We start from the raw sequence: 18,146 nt of genomic DNA on the forward strand, positions 1-18,146 counted from the left end.
ACTGCTTGCATAACTGATTTTAAAAATTAGATTTTTCGCTTTCAGAAAAAAAAAAAGTAGCCGTTGCATCAAAACTTTGAATGGTCTAAAATATTGTGATGTCGGATTTTCAATATCTTTTCTAGTTTACGAGATCTAAACGGAGACGGACGGACAGACATTTCGCACAAAACTAATAGCGTCTTTTCCCCTTTTGGGGGCCGCTAAAAATGAAAAGAAGAAAAAACTAGGGATATATTTCGAAACAATTAGACAAAATAAACAATGTTAATGAAAGCTATAGTGGAAGAATCACGGCTAACTAATAATAAAAAAATTACTGTACTACAAGCGAGAGAGATAAACTGATTTCGATGTTTGTCAAATGTTTTACATGTTTCGGATGTACCTTCCGAGTTGAATATAATTTACTTCCTAGTCCAATCATCACGCAGGACGACGGGGGATGGTAGCGAGCAGGGTATGAACGACAGTCCAGCGCTCCAACCGCACGACCAGGCTTGATTCCGCAGTGCTGAACGTGCACTAATATAACTGCATGCTTTTAAAAATACAGAGCGTAGCAACACTTTCGTATTGCAGACGCAGCACTATTAACATCTCTTTTGCAGTGAGTGCTAAATATGCATAAGGGTTTGAAAGAGAAGTGAGTGATAGAGATGTACAGACTATTTTACAATGTAGTTCTTGTGTATTTACTTACAATGCTCATTTGGGTCCGGAAAAAACAAAAGTACAAGGCTACCTTAACAACATCCATAACGTCCAGTTGCATTATGGGTTAGAACAAAACTGCAATGTTGGCCTGAACAGCAGTGTATTGATTTATCGCCTGCAAGAAACGTATTGAATGAAATCGATCCATGAAACGTTGATACATTTAAAAGTTTGACTGGCGTCTGCAGTTTGAAATACAGCGTTAAGTTTTATCAACAACTAGCCTGGCATTACTCGCGGCCTGCGGGTCTAAGTTTGTGTTTACTAATCTAGTGGATTGGATTTAGATGTATGTTAAACTTAGCTAATGATCCTTTCAAGTTTTTTCTCTTTCGCTACGAAAATAAAAATTAGTTTTGCGAAAAATGGGTTTACCCGAAGTCGATACATTCTTATCTATTAAAAACGAAAAGAGCGATAGCTTTGTTAAATGAATGGGATTATAAAGTGAACAATTAAACGAAGTAATTTTTAGTACGCGATTCATGAATGAATATAGATCTAGGCCTATCTCAACTCGGCTTCGCAGCTTTCGTAAACGAATGTAGCTTTAGAAAACCAAATTTGAATGTTTATTTGATCAAAATATGAAATGAATGGACTTTAATTAGTATGTTCATGTGTTAAAGTATAAAACTATCTGTGCTAAGAGAAGTTTTATCATCTTAGAGTTGAATTAGAGTTTTAGATCTAGGGATGGGATTATAAAGTAAACAATTAAACGAATTAATTTTTAGTACGCGATTCATTACGGTATTGTCTAATGAAAGAATGTTCGCCAGGAAATCTGTAGTCACAGATATCATGAACAAATTTATGTAAAAAATGCTTTTGAAACACAAAATGGAAGGTTAATTTTATTTTATAATGAAATCAATGGATCTTCTTATGTATTTTCATGTGTCAAAGTAAAAAACTATCTGCGCAAAGTGTATTTCTTAAAATTAGATCTAGGTCTAAATCCTTTCGATCTTTTCACATGTCAACATTGTTAACCATGGCCTAGATCCATAAATACTATAGCTTTAATAGAGTCGGACAACTTTTTTTTTTTTGAGGGTCTTAAGTTTGTTTTAGGGCTACAATACATACACTACGGTCTAAGTTGGTACCCAAGAAACATTCCTGCCAAGTTTTATCAAGATTGGTCAAGCGGTTTTGATGTCTATAAGTCAAATACATACATACACCTTACATTCTACTTTATAATACAGATCTCAAGAAACGAAGTGTAGAAGAAAAGTAATAAGCCTGACTGGTTGAGGAAAGCCCTGGCAGGGGTTGGGAAGGTGCGAAAGCTGACTAAGACAACTATCATTTTGATGAAACTACCAATACGGCTATAGCCGGCCCAATGTGTAAAGACTAGACGCTTGGAGGACAAAGTGAGGAAAAAAAACGAAGAAAACAGTTTCATTGTGTTTTCACATATGTAGAAACGAAGACTTCTTGAACACTTTCACTAAAAACGCCTTCGTTCCATAATGGACAAAATGTGTCAAGGCCGCGCTGGAAACAGCGATGTTCTTGCAAATGCCGGTATAGACAGTATAGAGGACCTACTTCTAGTTCGACAGTGCAGGGAATGTATCCAGTATTTGGGGGGGGGGGGGGGGGGAGGGGGGACCGTCCGCCTAACCTTTTTTCATCACCATAAGGTGGTCGGCGCAACAGAGGTGTCCACCTCCTCCCTTTGCAGGAATGATTAAAGACCCCAGCCTAGGCGCCAACTTGCTTTAACTGACATAGACGAGACATAGAAGAGAGCACCTGGCAGCAGGCGGCTTCCGATAGAGACGGATTTTTTTTTTTTTTCAAAGGCGGCGAGATGCGAGACCAAGAGAAAATCTACTTCCGAGGACAAATGTAGAAGGTGAAAAGAGAACCTATATCGACCGCAACTCGACAGCGCTAATGTCTGTGCTGGATATGGCAAAATCTGTAGGTCGCAGCTCCAGTTCTGCAGTCCTCATTAATCTTCGGACTCAAAGACAAGCCTTATTAGTAGTAGTTTAGTAGTTTTAGTATTATTAAAGTCAAGGAGGAGACGCGTTCGCCACTTACACACACACACACACACATATATATATATATATATATATATATATATATATATATATATATATATATATATATATATATATATATATATATATATATATATATATATATATATACACACACACATATATATACACACATTTGACTCTTAAAAACCGCTATTAGACGCCTATCCTATATCAGTTTGTCATTAACATAAACACTTAGTTTTGCCTTAAACTATAAGCCCTCCACCCGCTCCCTCCCATTTCCTTTGCACATCCTGGCGCCGACACATGGTACTTAGAAGACCACGCCATTGCTCTATAAAATAAAACTAGTGAAGACCACTTTCCCAGCTTCTGACCGCCCGCTTGCATCCGCAGTAGACAGATACTGCCGCCACGCTCGCACGCACACACAACGCTCTTTCACACATAGGCGCGCAACGCAAGTACTCACCATTGTGATATTATCCAGCACACACGAAGAGAGACCGCCATCACAGTCAAGCTGTCGAGAGATGGGGCGGGCTACACGCAGGCTTGTCTTTTAGGGGCACGAGAGAATCATACTACTGAAGTCATCAACCTGTGATTGAAGAGGTCACACCTGGTCATAGCATTGTTACATTCAGAGCAGGATTGACAGACTGACATGTGTTCATTACAAAAAACACTTCGTTTTATATTTACATTTGAATCTTATTTTAATAGTTTAAAAAAAAAAAACTTTCTTTAGAAGCTGGAGATAATTTATTTATAATTTTTTTTTAGAGTTATACAAACTATACAGTCAGGGCGTGGGGGGGCCGAGTGGCTAACAGTTTGGCTTCTGAACCAAGGAGTCTAGAGTTTGAATCCCCGTTACAGAGATTTCGAACTGAGATTTTTTTCAGACAGACCAACTTTTTCGAGTATCTGACATACGTCAGTGTGCTCGCCACATGACACCCTCTTTAAAAGTCGGCCATAGAAACTTGGTCAAAAGTTCAGCAGGGCATTGGGTCTTGGCAATCTTTATCTTTAACAGAAATGTCTGCGGGTTGTTCCGAATGTAGGACCTATCCATTTATAAGTTTAATTCACACACAGACGTTCAGGAACATTTCGTCCACTGTCTTCGAGTTCTAGAACATAATTTTATAAACTCTTGAGTAGATGTTTACATTCGGTTAACCAGATTTTTTTTTTTCACGTTAGAGAGAACTGGGGAGGGGTCAAAATATTCTTTTTTTTTTTTAAATACTTCTACCCAAGTCAGAACTTTGTGGAACGCTGATCTTAGTATTACGATTTTTTTTTTTTTTAGAAATCTGCTCCGCTACATCTCGAGGTCTGAAAGGGGGTACCTTGTTTATTGAGTCATGCCTCATCATAACAGTTATACTTCTTTGAGTGACGAAAACGCAAGCAGCCGAGTACGTCAATACCCTCCACCCCCCCAAATATAATTCGTAGTGGATTTTTTCCCTAGACACTTTATTTTTTTTAATTTAATTCTTCGTCTTCATTATTCTCGTTTTTATGTTGGAGCGTTCAGATGAGTAAGCCAATAAATGAGATAAACTGTGCAGTAGTTTCCAAATCAGGGAGCTCTCCATATAGTTTTCTTTCTATTCGGGTGTTTTGGGGCCGTGTCTTGTACGGGCCTCTTGGTAAAGAGAACAGTGTTGAAGGACATGGTCAGCATTCTCTGGTGACACTCCACATGGGCAGATTTCACTGGTTCCATTTTGAGCTTCCGGTACATATGTTGTCGCATTCTGTTGTGTCCGGTCATGAGTCGAAAGATTAGACGTTGATCTTGTCGGGATAGCTTATAATAAACATCGTCTTTCTTGCGATTCGAATTTTAAACTATTAATGACATTCATTGTGTGTGTCTGTGTGTGTTTCCCCTGATTCTTTCAAAAAGTATAATTATATTTTTTAAAATGTATCTATTTAATGTGTTTTTCTTAATGGCTGTAAGATAACAAAGATACGTTTTTCTCTTATATACAAAATAATTCATTTAGAACAGGGGTTCTCAACCTGTGGATCGCGACCCCCTTGGGGGTCGATTGACGATTTGCCAGGGGTTGCCTAAGACCATCGAAAAAAAGGATTGTTATTGTCTATTCTTCTATGGCTGTATGTGTCTGTGTGTGCGGGGGTCGCGGAAGAGTGGGGGATTGTAAAAAGGGGTCGCCGAGCATAAAAGGTTGAGAACCGCTGATTTAGAAAGTAAAATCAATGTGGGCCCTAATTTCGTGATTTCTTGTCAAAAGTAACCCATTTTCCCAGACTAATAAGATTTGGACAGAATACATTACTGTTCACAATTTTATTAGTAAATCTATGCATATGTATATTAAATTATTCTTTGGTATCCGATTGGGCATAGCATACTTAGTTTACATACTGGTCTAGGGAATAAACAAAGTTGCAAGTCAAATACTTAGGTAGCAAGCAAAGTTCGTCTCATTGAAAGAAACAAAAATATATAAATGAGAATTTCTAGCGTTGCTGGCCTTGTGCTCATAGTGCAGCTTATCAAAGAGGTGCTATGATCTACAGATCTGTGTTTAGCAAGTTCAAAGAAAACAAAGGATGGGGGGGGGGGGGGGGTTGAGGGGGTGATGAAATGCCGGTAGCTCCAAGTACACTAAACGGTTTCAACTGAAGGAAAAGAACGAGTTCATCCCACTGGACGGGATTTGGTCGTATATGATTGCGCATAGGGGGCGCGATGGCTGAGTGGTTAAGCGCTCGGTTTCTGAACATGAGGTCCTGGGTTCGAATCTCGGTGAAGGCTGGGATTTTTAATTTTGGGATTTTTAGGGTGTCCGTGAGTCCACCCAACTCCAATGGGTACCTGACTTTAGTTGGGGGAAGTAAAGACGGTTGGTCGTTGTGCTGGCCACACGACACCCTGCTCGTTAACCGTTGGCCACAGAAACAGATGACCTTAACATCATCTGCCCCAAAGATCGTAAGGTCTGAAAGGGAAACTTTACTTTACTATGATTGCGCATTGCATATTGATAAGAAATACGTTGTTTCACGAAAATTTAAGTCCTAACTCAAATACTTTTTTTTAAAGCTCTCAAACCTCAACTCTGACTACTCTGTATTATACCTAGCTCAAGCCCCCTCCCCGACCTACTATCGTTTATACCTAGTCCAAGTTCCCCACTCTTTATTTTACCTTAACAAGGTACACGCCTCGATCTACTCTCCAATCTATGTACACCTTTCAGGACTTAGCAAATATCTGAGCAGAGGATGTAACGCTAGTTTCTATATCGCCGGCGGTACTACGAGGGTGTTACATGGCCAGCACAACCACCACACGCTTTTACTTCTCCAGCGTACGTCAAGTACAGATAAGAGTTGGATGAAATCTGGTAAAAATATCGTAATTTAAAAATCTGGTCGAACTAAGAGTTCCTTCGGTTCGTAAGCCAAGCGCTTTACCACTCCATCACCGCGCCCTCTGTATTATTGTTGTCGACGTTCATTGAGTTGTAATATAGCTTAAAATAACTTTCCCTTCTATGTGAAACAAAACTAAATAGAACTTTTATCAAAATATAGACAAGTTTAACTTGGGATGGAATGAAATAAACTTGTATTTTCAACTTATCTAACTCACTATCAAAAAACGTCTTTACACCAAGGCATCCCTGGAGTCGTCTGCCGTACCCAAGCCCCGCTTACGACAGTGCCGGCTTATCTTGCATCCTTCACACTGCATACTCACCAACCAATCGCTAACTTCTTCTCGCCGTCGTCATAGAAACACACACACACACTCCATAACAAGTATACTTCGTCCGAATTTGTCGAGACAAACAGATCCTAAAGGTAGTGAACTAACCAAGCTCTAGTGTTATGTAATCTGTTTGGCATTTCAATATATAGGCCTAAACAAAAACATTTTGTTTTCTATACCCAAGACTTTCCTGACCAATATTGATAGATCTAGTTAGACCGAGATAAAAGTTTTCATTGTTATGGATAGCGAGGTAATCTTTTTTTTTTTATTTGAAAAAAAAAAAAAGGCGGGGACGGAGTGGGAGAGAAAAGGTTCAAGCCTCGAAATACACAAGGCCTTTTTTCTTGCTGATCTTCTGTCTGAAAAAAAATAAAAGGTTGTTCTGCCCTGGTGCTCACGCACGCGCAATGCAATACGGCAGGAAGGTCAGGCTAACCCTAAGTGGCGATCCTTTGTGAAAAGAGGGGGTGGGGGGAAAGGCTCATGTCTGTAAATCAATGCAGTGCCTCGCATGTCTACATAAACACACACACACACTGTCGTGCATATGCAGTCAAATACAGCTCACAACACTAGCGAAACACACACACACAAACAGATGACAACAAAAACACACATAACTGACTGCTAGCCAAGCACGAAACACGCACATATTAGCACGGCGACTCACGCCATTAATAAGTTGAGCCTGCCTGCCTACGCACACTCCCACGCACACCAAATGGTTTCAATGTTTAGATAATCCTGCTGTCGATTGGTTTTCTCCCCCCCCCCCCCACCGCCTTTCTTTTCTGTCAATCTCATAACACAATCCCAGTTGAGTAATATATAATCTTCACTTTGTTGTGAATGACATTGAAATAGTGTCGATGAGATTTGACATTGTGTCCATGATAAAGTTTGTCCCAGATGGTGGGATCTTTTCTTTTTTTTGTTTTTTTAATTTGACACGTTATTTCTTGGACTCCCAATATCGGATCAAGCACTATTATTTCTTTTACCTGACAACAATCAATAAAAAAAATGAGTTAATTAACTATTGGTAATTGATTATTTCGTTTGGCATCTCAAACAAGGGAAAGAGATTGTACTTGACAGACGTGGTGGCATAAGTTGAATCAGTCCCCTTTATACTTTGTGTGGACTGTAGAGAATGAGGTCGTGGCTTGGAACAAATAAATAGATAACTTTCAAACCTTCTGTTTTTCGTAAGTACTTCTCGGGCACAGTGGTTGGTTGGTTGGCTTGAGGAGTCTTGAGCCCCGAGTTCGAAATTCAAGTCGTAGAACTCTTTTTTTTTTGTTTTATTTATAAATTGCATTTATAAAGCGATTGCGGTAACATTCACCCAGATACACTCTTCTTTTTTTTTCTCCAACTGGTCCAGATTAGTGATAGGATCATAGCGCATTGAGAAAGCTAAAAGTTGCACTAATCAAAAACAATTAGTATAAATATTTTTAATCGAACAGATTTATTATTGTCAGTCTAGTTCTATTTATTAAATACATGACTAACACAAACCACATACAATTTCAATTAATATAAGCGTTAATCTTTGGGGGGGGGGGGGTGTTGCTTTTGTTTTAGCATTTGTTTTCCTTGTTCCGTTTTTGTTTTAACGTTCAGTGTTTATTTCATTATTTTATTTGAATTAGTTTTTTTAAAAAAAGGTTAAAGGTTATTTAATTGAGAAAACAACAATCCAGGCTTAGAGTAGACCAGCTTTTTCACTGTCATAATCATTATCCACAAATCAAACAAACTCTAATCGTTAATCCACAGTTCCAAAGACCACTAAAGTATCCAGAGTACTAATAGTGTACATACTATCTTAGCTAATCATGGGCCGGCTAAAACCTGCAATAGTGTCAGAGGTGGGGCTAGCCATCGGCAGTTTAGATCACATGTGCTTTTCTCAAGGGCCGCATATTGATTTTGTATTTTTGCGTGACAGGGAACATGGATACCAGTAGAGGGACCCTGCATTTTTTTTAAGAGTCATTTACAAAGAGGATATTTAATGTCTTTTAACGTGTCATTAACGGCCTAAGACATTTCTTAGTTAACTCATCGCTAGCTGATTTTGTCTTCTAAATTTATTATTTGACACTAAATAAACCGAAGTTGCTATGACCCAGCCGAAAGCTACATTCTTCTTCATTAGTCTGATGAAGCTGACACATTATACATAAAAAAAAATAAAAAAATTCTGAGGTTATTGTGACCTGTCCGCGTAGCCCTTATCAACTGAATAAGGTCTGGCAGTAAGAACATATGCTAAGACAAAGTCATACAAGTGCTCCTTTCTTCCCCCTGCGCCATGCCAGCATTCTAGACTTAAAATAGAACGAAAACCAAGTGCTACATAGATCAATATGTTAAAAACAATGAATATATCTATATTATTATTTCAACTATAACAACATTAATCAAGATACGATATTTTGAAATAATGTTCTTTAGAGTTTTGCTCTAAATTGTCAACGTTAAGTAATGCAAAGTTTAAGTTCAGTTCAAGATTCAGGCCACAAGCCGACTGCAAAGTAAAAAAGGACTAGCCAAAAGAAACAAAAAAATTTTGAGAGCAAAAAAAAAAACAAAACGCTGCTATAGGCAGCGCCTACCCTCGCCTTCAGTGTCTCTGAAAAAGTGTCATAGAAAAATTGGACATCACAGATAACTTGAGTCTTGAGAGTTATAAAAAGCTTTTGGTCTAGAATTTGGGTTGCATCTTCGCCGCCTATTTAATTTAGTCAAGAGGACGGATATTTATGCAAAGTGGTGGACCCAACATAAAATATTTATATAAAAAAAAAAGTCCATTTTTCTGGGAATTCGTTTGAGGTCAACTTCTGATGGCATGACTACACTTTGTAGGGAAAAGAACTGACTCGGTATACACAATAGTTTACAGCAGCGGTTCTCAACCTTCTAGGCTCGGCGACCCCTTTTTACGATTTCCCACTCTGACGCGACCCCCCCCCCGCACACACACACAGCAATAGAAGGATGGACAAAAACAATTCATTTTTTCTATGGTCTTAGGCGACCCCTGGCAAATCGTCAATCGACCCCCAAAGGGGTCGCGACCCACAGGCTGAGAACCCCTGGTTTACAGCTACCAGTATTAGGGACATCTTCACAGAGACAATAAGTGCGTGTGATAGAATCAGTTGAGTGGATCCGTTTCTAACATTTTTGTGATAGATCAGTTTCTAAAGTGTATGTGTGATAGGCCAGATGAGTGGATATGTTAATAATTAATAATTATCATTTTATTATAATTGTATTTCGTATCAAATTGAAATTGTGTTTCCAAATCTCCTAATTCGTGTTCTCGCTATTCACATTGCAAAAAAAAAAAAAAAAAAGAAAGAGAGAAAAAGAAAGAGAATGAGAAGAGAGAAAGAGAGAAAGAGAGAGGCAGAGAAAAGAGGGAGAGTAAGAAAAAGAGGATGAAAGAGAGGATGAAAGAGACACTACAACTGATAACAGTTGACAGATTCTGGTGTTAGACACAACGTATGAAAGGCATGTAACCAAGTACATCTACAGGAGCTTTGGGAAATAACCTTAGCGCGAAGGTTCAAAGATATGATAATAGCGCATAAGTCTTGAGTGAACTAAAATATATATATATAGAACTTCTGCATATATTGTAACAAAATATGTAGGTCACATGTGGTCTGCTTAGACACGTGAACTACTGCACTCTTCCTTTGTCTTCATGACTATAGTTTATGTGGGTAAGACGTTGGACAGAGACAGACAGACAGACAGACAGACAGACAGATAGATAGACAAACAGACAGATAGATAGATAGACAGACAGACAGACAGATAGACAGACAGACAGACAGACAGATAGATAGATAGATAGATAGATAGATAGATAGATAGATAGATAGATAGATAGATAGATAGATAGATAATCTGATAGATATCACAGAAAGCAGTTTCCAATTACTCGTACCACGTGGGAAAGAGACCAGTGTAGTCACAATTTCCTGTTTTACTAAACGGTTTCGTCACTTAAGGAGTAGGTGCGATTAAGCGGCTCTTATGATTAAACGGATTTACCTGTATTGAAGTGCATTACTTATTCTAGCAATATAAATCTGATAGGACGAGTCCGTTTAAAGAGAACTCCCCATATTAACAAACATCAAAGCTTAGTACACTGAGAATAAAGATAACATGCACAATCTTAGTCCACAGAAAAAAAAACACGTCTACCTGCATTAAATATTTTAGAAGCACGTGCCAATCTATGTCTCTCTCATACACTGACCGGCCGAAGTAACATTTCAGACCGAGCCGATAATAAAGAAATCACATCAGCATTAATCATAAAGGCAATCACCTGGCTTCAATAACTGGTTAGACTTTTTGTCTCGTCCCTGGTCCATCCCACCCATCTCACTTAATCATCGCAATGTAACACTTCCCATCCCCTTGAGGTCATCGGAAAAGGAGAAGAATGAAAAGGGGGGGGTGGGGTGTTCATAAAAATATAGAACAGCTGATTATCTAAAACTAACTAGGTCATGGGGTCATGCAGATAAGTTGGCCATGATTTGTTGTTTAATAATTGGGCTGATAGTCTAATTTGTCTATAATAGCACAAAATGCGTTTATCTTGACTACGCATTAATTAATGATGCCAACTCTTCACAAAATGAGAAGATTAAAACTAGGTATTAATAAAAATAAAATATTACTTAAAAGAGATTTTCGTGGGAATGTGCTAGAAAGGTGCATCCCACGTATCTAGATCTATATAGTATATCGTTGGATAGTGCTAGAAATAAGTACCTCGTTTATCTAGATCTATATAGTATATCGTTGGATAGTGCTAGAAATAAGTACCACGTTTATCTAGATCTATATAGTATATCGTTGGATAGTGCTAGAAATAAGTACCCCGTTTATCTAGATCTATATACTATATCGTTGGATTGTACTAGAAAGAAGCTCCCCACTTATCTAGATCTATATAGTATATTGTTGGATAGTGCTAGAAATAAGTACCCCGTTTATCAAGATGTATATACTATATCGTTGGATTGTACTAGAAAGCAGCTCCCCACTTATCTAGATCTATATAGTATATTGTGGAATAGTGCTAGAAATGAGAACCTCACTTGTCTAGATCTATATAGATCAGGGGTTCTCAACCTGTGGATCTCAACCTATGTGTATGTTTCTGTTGTGTTGTCTTTATATGAGAAAAGAGTCCTTGTAATTACCACACATTTTCATAAGGATCAATAAAGCTGTTGTAGTCTTAAACCCCTTTTAGGGTCGAATGACAATTTGATAGGGGTCGCCTAAGGCCATCGAAATATGAATTTTTTTGAGTGTCTATTCTAAGATGTAAAGCTTGACAATGTAACTATGTTTTTCCATTGAAAGTTTCATTTTGATTATTCTCATACTATGTTGCATAGTGCAGACAAATCTATCGGAATGTTTTCAAGCATCTTCATTGTCACAGCATCACTATTTTTAACAATTTAAGATAATGTACATTAATGCATAACGTAACTAGACACGGTTTTGGAACTCTATGGAGACGTCCTGACGTAATAGAAAAGCCATTTGTTTATATTCAATAATACCTAATCGTTGAATGGTCCATGCCTATGGAGGTAGCATTTCATTATAGAACAAACAATTAACATGGATCTCGATCAAAAGAACGTTAAGAAAATAAAAAAAAGTAAAGTGAATTATTTGACTGTAGGGTTTTACTTCCATAATTGACGCATGAATTCAAAAACCTCAATGTGTCATTTGTAAAACAAAAGTCCTATAAGCCGAATCTGGGAAACAAAATAGACTAGAACTGACAAGGATACCAGGATTTTAGATGTAAGCTTAGTTGCCGTATATAAATGATGATGATTTTAAAAACGAGTTTCTCTTTGGCCAAAAGCTTTAAAGGACGTTTTATGGAAAGTTTAAAATCAAAATCTCTTGGGACAAAAGTTAGTGGTGTCTGCACAGCTGGTGCTCCGAGTTTGCTAGTATGTTCGTCTGGATTTCGACGTTTGGAATGAGTCACAAAAGTCATGGGAACTCATCGACAAATATTAGTCATGAAGACACTGACACAAGAATTACAAGAAGCAATGAAAAACGAAACCGCAAGGATCAAATGCAACATGCCTCCATTTGTTTGAACAAACACAAAATCCTATCCTTCCAAATAAAACTTCAGATTTGCAAACGAAATTGGAGGAAACATGATACCAATTGTATCTGCTCTCTATGAGAAAAAATGACATTGAGCCTGACCTGGTGAATCAGAAACAAGATCAGACTTTCGAAATAATATTGTTATAAACCTGGTGGTGACACAGATGGGGGTAGTGGTGTGAGTGTAGTCAGCCGACGCAAATCGCCCCAGGCCAGCGCTAGACGAGCGGTCAACCGTGACGAGTTACGACGATCGGCCGAGACGAGTTAACAACATGAAGGTTCGAGTAGGATCGGCGTCGTGAACAGAGCTCAGGAGCGTCCCAGAATGGTCGAGCGACGTTCTGTCCGGTTCTAGAAGGCCAGTAGGGACCCTATATAAAGAGCGGAGGTGTCGCAGTCAAGACGGTTCAGAAAGCGGGTTCACGACAGGAGTTCAGAACACGGTCGACTACAGCACAGTTCAACGGTGTGGTTCTGTACGGAGCATTACGACGGTTCAGTGCGGAGTACTGTCAAGTACAGTTGAGACGAACGGCGTCTTGATCTTGGTCTGTGATCGAGTCCGACACAACGAGCCCAAGTGTGTGAAGTCAGTCCCGAACTGTTGAGCCCAGTGCAAGCCCGGAACGAGACGGAGAGGCCAGTGCAAGACTTGATACGGCGGAACGGTGTTATCGGAGAGATATTTGTTATCGCAGAGCTATTTGTACTGTTCTACGTGCTGCCAATTGTACAGTATTGGCTGTTATTTATGGACATTAAACCTTTACGTTATTTTGGAGCCCTGACTTGTCAAGTTCTTTAAGTTGGTGGTGTATGGTGCAGTTTGCAGAGAGCCTGGATAGTGAGATTCGTAACAATATTGTTACAAATGAACAGTGATAGGTAGAGGTCAACGTATGACCCCGGCGAGATGACACAGCAGCTAGTGTTCCCTGGAATCTACATGTACAAACAAAGACAGGATGTGACGTGTCCACACGTGTTGTTCCAGGGGACGAACAGATCTAAGTAGGGGGACAGTTACTAATGAACAGTGACAGATAGTGGAAGTGAAATGTGTACGACTCGATGCAAGTTAACTAGGGTAGAGTTAACTGGAGTGGACTACAGTCGTTAAAGTCTATACAGCGAACTACAGTGGGCTTGAGCCGTTACAGTCGATACAGTCGATGTAAGACGTGTGCGGCTCTGATTCGGTAGACTTGAGTACGACTTGGTTCAGCTTTGGGAGACCTGGAGCGACACTGGGAAGTGTGTCGTTGGTCTGTTCTGTGGAATACGGCTCGATGCAAATTGAGAAGAGAGGAATTGCAACGAAGTGAAGAGATGCAGTGCAACGAAGTATAGCTAACTGTAAACTGACAGATATTGTACAGTCTTCTACGCTACATGTTACAGTAACGAATTGTTAGAGTTAATAGTCATTAAAGTTATATGAAACTGAAAGTTTAGTAGTCAAGTTCTTTGCTGTGTTTTTATTTGTGTGCCAACTAATACATCTAGCCAGAAGATTCAGAAATACGTAACAATTGGTGTCAGAAGTGGGATCTTTCTGGCTAGAATGTATTCCACCAAACTTCTTAATGAGCTTGACATGAAAGAACTTAGACAAGAGCTTCGAGAAAGAGGTCTACAGCTTAACGGAAATAAGGAAACGCTAACAGCACGTCTCAGACAAGCCCTGTTGGAGGAAGATGAGAATCCAGACACTTGCCAATTTGAAATCAAACCTAATACGATGGAGCTCCTGAGAACTTTGCAATACAAAATGAACTCGATGAAAGAGAGCATTAAGGAGATAGAATCAGAAATCATCACCAGATTTTCTTCATTTAACCAGTTGATCAAAGCCATGAATGAGAATGAACAAATAGTTACCACGCCCAACAAGACAGAAGAACAAACAGATACGATAAAAGATCAAACGAGAATCACGATGAACGAGCTGCTGAACACCCAGCAGGGCCAGATTGAGTTGACTGATGAAAGAGCTACACAATTGATAAACATCGAACAATTGTCCAACCAAGAATGTGGCGATGCAGACAATTACGATAGAGATGCTGGTGATGGTTGTGCTGTCTGTGACTGTGGTAGCAAACCAAACGAATGTGGCCCACAAGAAATGAAAAGAGACGATAGCTGTTACTATTTCAACGAGAAGCAGAATGAGACCGCTGAAGAAACAATAGAAGAGACCTATAGTTTGACCGAAGCTTTAGCTACAGATAAACCTGATATGAGTACCTCAACCAGCCAGACAGATCAAGACAACGTTGGGTCTGCGTCCAAGCCTGTTGCTGTGGGCCTTAAAGACTTCTGTCTATCTGCCATAGTCTACGAGAGGAACTCGAAGCTGGATTATTGTACCCATGCGTTTGACAAGAACTGTACGTACGTAGCTATGCAAGAAGACTGTGAATGCCAAGAAATACACCAACAAGCTCTAGACTTAACAGAAGCTTGTACAGCTATCATGGTAGGCGTGAGAAGCCCTGGTGATAGTCAAGGAATTACAATAGAAACTGATGCTGAAGTTGATGGACCTTTGCACGTTGAATGTTATCAACCTGCCCCACAGTCGAGTCCTCCAGACTCGGATGAAGGTGATGACGTGTTTGACAACTTGCCTTCAAGTGGACCTGCAGCTCATTCGCAAAGCAACCATCGAAGAATAATGCTGAAGCAACTTGTTAGATCAACAGTCTTGATGACTACAGCTATGAAATGCAATACCTTCCTATATGCTAAGTGGCTACCATCAGCATTGATCGACAAGAAAGCAAGACAACGACAACGACATCAACGCAACCAAAGAAATATCAAATGGAGGAGGCGGAGAAAGCGACACATGCAGAGTGCAACGTGGATGGCCCCAACAAGATCAAGATACAAGAACACCCCTTTTCCCACTGATAGACCCCCACCTGCATTTATGAAACTCCATAGCCCATGTTGTTAGAAAACAAGCCCACCATTTCTCCCACTGATAGACCCCCACCTGCACTAATGAAACTCCACAGCCCATGTTTTTAGAAAGATTCTGTCCGGGACCATAAACCAAAGAAGAAAGCATTACGAATCAGTTGAAAGTGTGAAGCCACTAAAGAATAATCTAAGAACATTCATGAGAATAGATTTGATGAAGTATAACAGGTTTTTAGAAGAACGCTAATTAAGTCAGAAGCAAGAAGGACAGAAAAGAAGTAGTTTAAGATGTCAGAACTGTGAAGTGAGTAACCATCTGAGATAGAACTGTACAAATAAAACTGTGCGAGAAGATCAACCCAACAGGCATCGTACAAACCCAAAGTCAGTTGCTGTTGTAAGAAGAACATGTGAATATTGCTGTACTGTAATGAACCTGGTCATCTCTGAAGAAGCTCTGGAAAAAGCCCTAACCCATCTGTAAAAAGATGCTTGAAAATGTAAAACTCAGCCAGTGAAGCACGAACTCGTTAGAATGCTGATAAATTTTCTCGACAAGAGTGCCCAATGTCGTCATCTGAAGGTCGATGTTTCCATACCAAGATTGATGAAAACATTTGTGAGGAACTGCTGAAAAATGAGGATTTGGCTCCCATTCTTCTATGGAAAGAAGATGGACAACTGCCAGATTGAAAGAACATCTCTGAGAAGGGGGCAACCACCAAAGCTTCCTACTTGATCGTCGATCGATTTCATCAGTATCGTGATGAAGTAGAATCTGTTCGGGACGAACAGATCTAAGAAGGGGGCAGTGTTACAAATGAACAGTGATAGGTAGAGGTCAACGTATGACCCCGGCGAGATGACACATCAGCTAGTGTTCCCTGGAATCTACATGTACAAACAAAGACAGGATGTGACGTGTCCACGCGTGTTGTTCCAGGGGACGAACAGATCTAAGAAGGGGGACAGTTACTAATGAACAGTGACAGATAAAGGTCACTACGTGTGACCCCGACTTGATGACACTGCAGCGAGTGTTTTCTGGAATCTACGTGTATAAATAAAGACAGGATGTGACGTTTCCTGACATGTTATTCCAGAGGATACTAGGAGTGTTTGTGCAACTTTGGAGAAGCGATTAGGGACTCTATATAAGCCAGAAAGTTAATGTGAAAGTCAGTCGTATGGAGTCGTGAGTGAGTCGGGACAGTCGATACAGACAATGTAAGACGTGTGCGGCTCTAGTGGAAGTGAAATGTGTACGACTCGATGCAAGTTAACTAGGGTAGAGTTAACTGGAGTGGACTACTGTCGTTAAAGTCTATACAGCGAACTACAGTGGGCTTGAGCCGTTACAGTCGATACAGTCGATGTAAGACGTGTGCGGCTCTGATTCGGTAGACTTGAGTACGACTTGGTTCAGCTTTGGGAGACCTGGAGCGACACTGGGAAGTGTGTCGTTGGTCTGTTCTGTGGAATACGGCTCGATGCAAATTGAGAAGAGAGGAATTGCAACGAAGTGAAGAGATGCAGTGCAACGAAGTATAGCTAACTGTAAACTGACAGATATTGTACAGTCTTCTACGCTACATGTTACAGTAACGAATTGTTAGAGTTAATAGTCATTAAAGTTATATGAAACTGAAAGTTTAGTCGTCAAGTTATTAGAGTTAATAGTCATTAAAGTTATATGAAACTGAAAGTTTAGTCGTCAAGTTCTTTGCTGTGTTTTTATTTGTGTGCCAACTAATACATCTAGCCAGAAGATTCAGAAATACGTAACAATATTGTGGTAATGTTCCGCCACGTTTTTTAAATGGACCTCATTCACCAAAACGAACGGTCACGTGATAATGTTGATAAACCAACGAAACATATCTCTCACGTGAAAACCATTGTTGATAAAAATTAGATCGTAATTAGTAAAGAAGAGATAGAGAATCACGTGGCTCAATGTTGTTTGTTTACAATTGGTGAATGAGGTCCGTTGTCACATAAGTACGCAGCATGAATATGGTGAATAAGAAAAAGATAAGTGAATGCAAGTCAAAGATAAACTTGTCATTTAATTTTAGAGAGCTATATCACTGACAATAAAAGAATGACGTTTGTTTCGTGATACAACTTACAACGTTTGATCAGATAGTTACATTAGGCTGAGGATTTCTTAGGCTTATGAACGAAAACAATTTGACGGTTGGGGGTCGCTAGAAAGTGGAGAAGTGGAGAAAGGGGTCGACGAGCCAAGAAGGTTGAGAACCGCTGATATAGATGACGTATGGCAGATCTAAGCATAGAAAACGAGCACACGGCTTTGCACTATTCTGAAGTGGAGTCGAATGAACAGATAAATGTATTTGTTGTTGGTTTATATTTAACAAATACAACGGCACAGCACGCGCGTTTCTTACACAGGAACACAAAAGAGTTCACTTTGAAACGGACGGGCGATTGGAACCTAATAGGCAGTTTAATGGACCTCATTC

The 18,146-nt window shown here is 39.5% G+C and overlaps 1 protein-coding gene across 6 annotated transcripts in view; it reads right to left on the reverse strand.

The window, feature by feature from the left end:
- Positions 1-18,146, reverse strand: part of LOC129923896 (uncharacterized protein RP688-like) — a 90,375-nt gene that overhangs the window by 49,418 nt on the left and 22,811 nt on the right. For 4 of the 6 annotated variants that reach the window (XM_056016812.1, XM_056016809.1, XM_056016813.1 and 1 more), the window contains 2 exons: positions 3,220-3,348; positions 704-832 (listed from right to left, as the gene is read on the reverse strand). The gene's annotated coding sequence lies outside the window, so the exon portion shown is untranslated. Of the gene's footprint in view, positions 1-703; positions 833-3,219; positions 3,349-10,758; positions 10,943-18,146 lie in introns of those variants that run through there. The other 2 variants (XM_056016815.1, XM_056016810.1) reach the window with 2 other exon arrangements.

This window comes from Biomphalaria glabrata, chromosome 18 (genome assembly GCF_947242115.1).
Source record: "Biomphalaria glabrata chromosome 18, xgBioGlab47.1, whole genome shotgun sequence".
In the NCBI taxonomy this organism is placed as follows: Eukaryota; Metazoa; Mollusca; class Gastropoda; family Planorbidae; genus Biomphalaria; species Biomphalaria glabrata.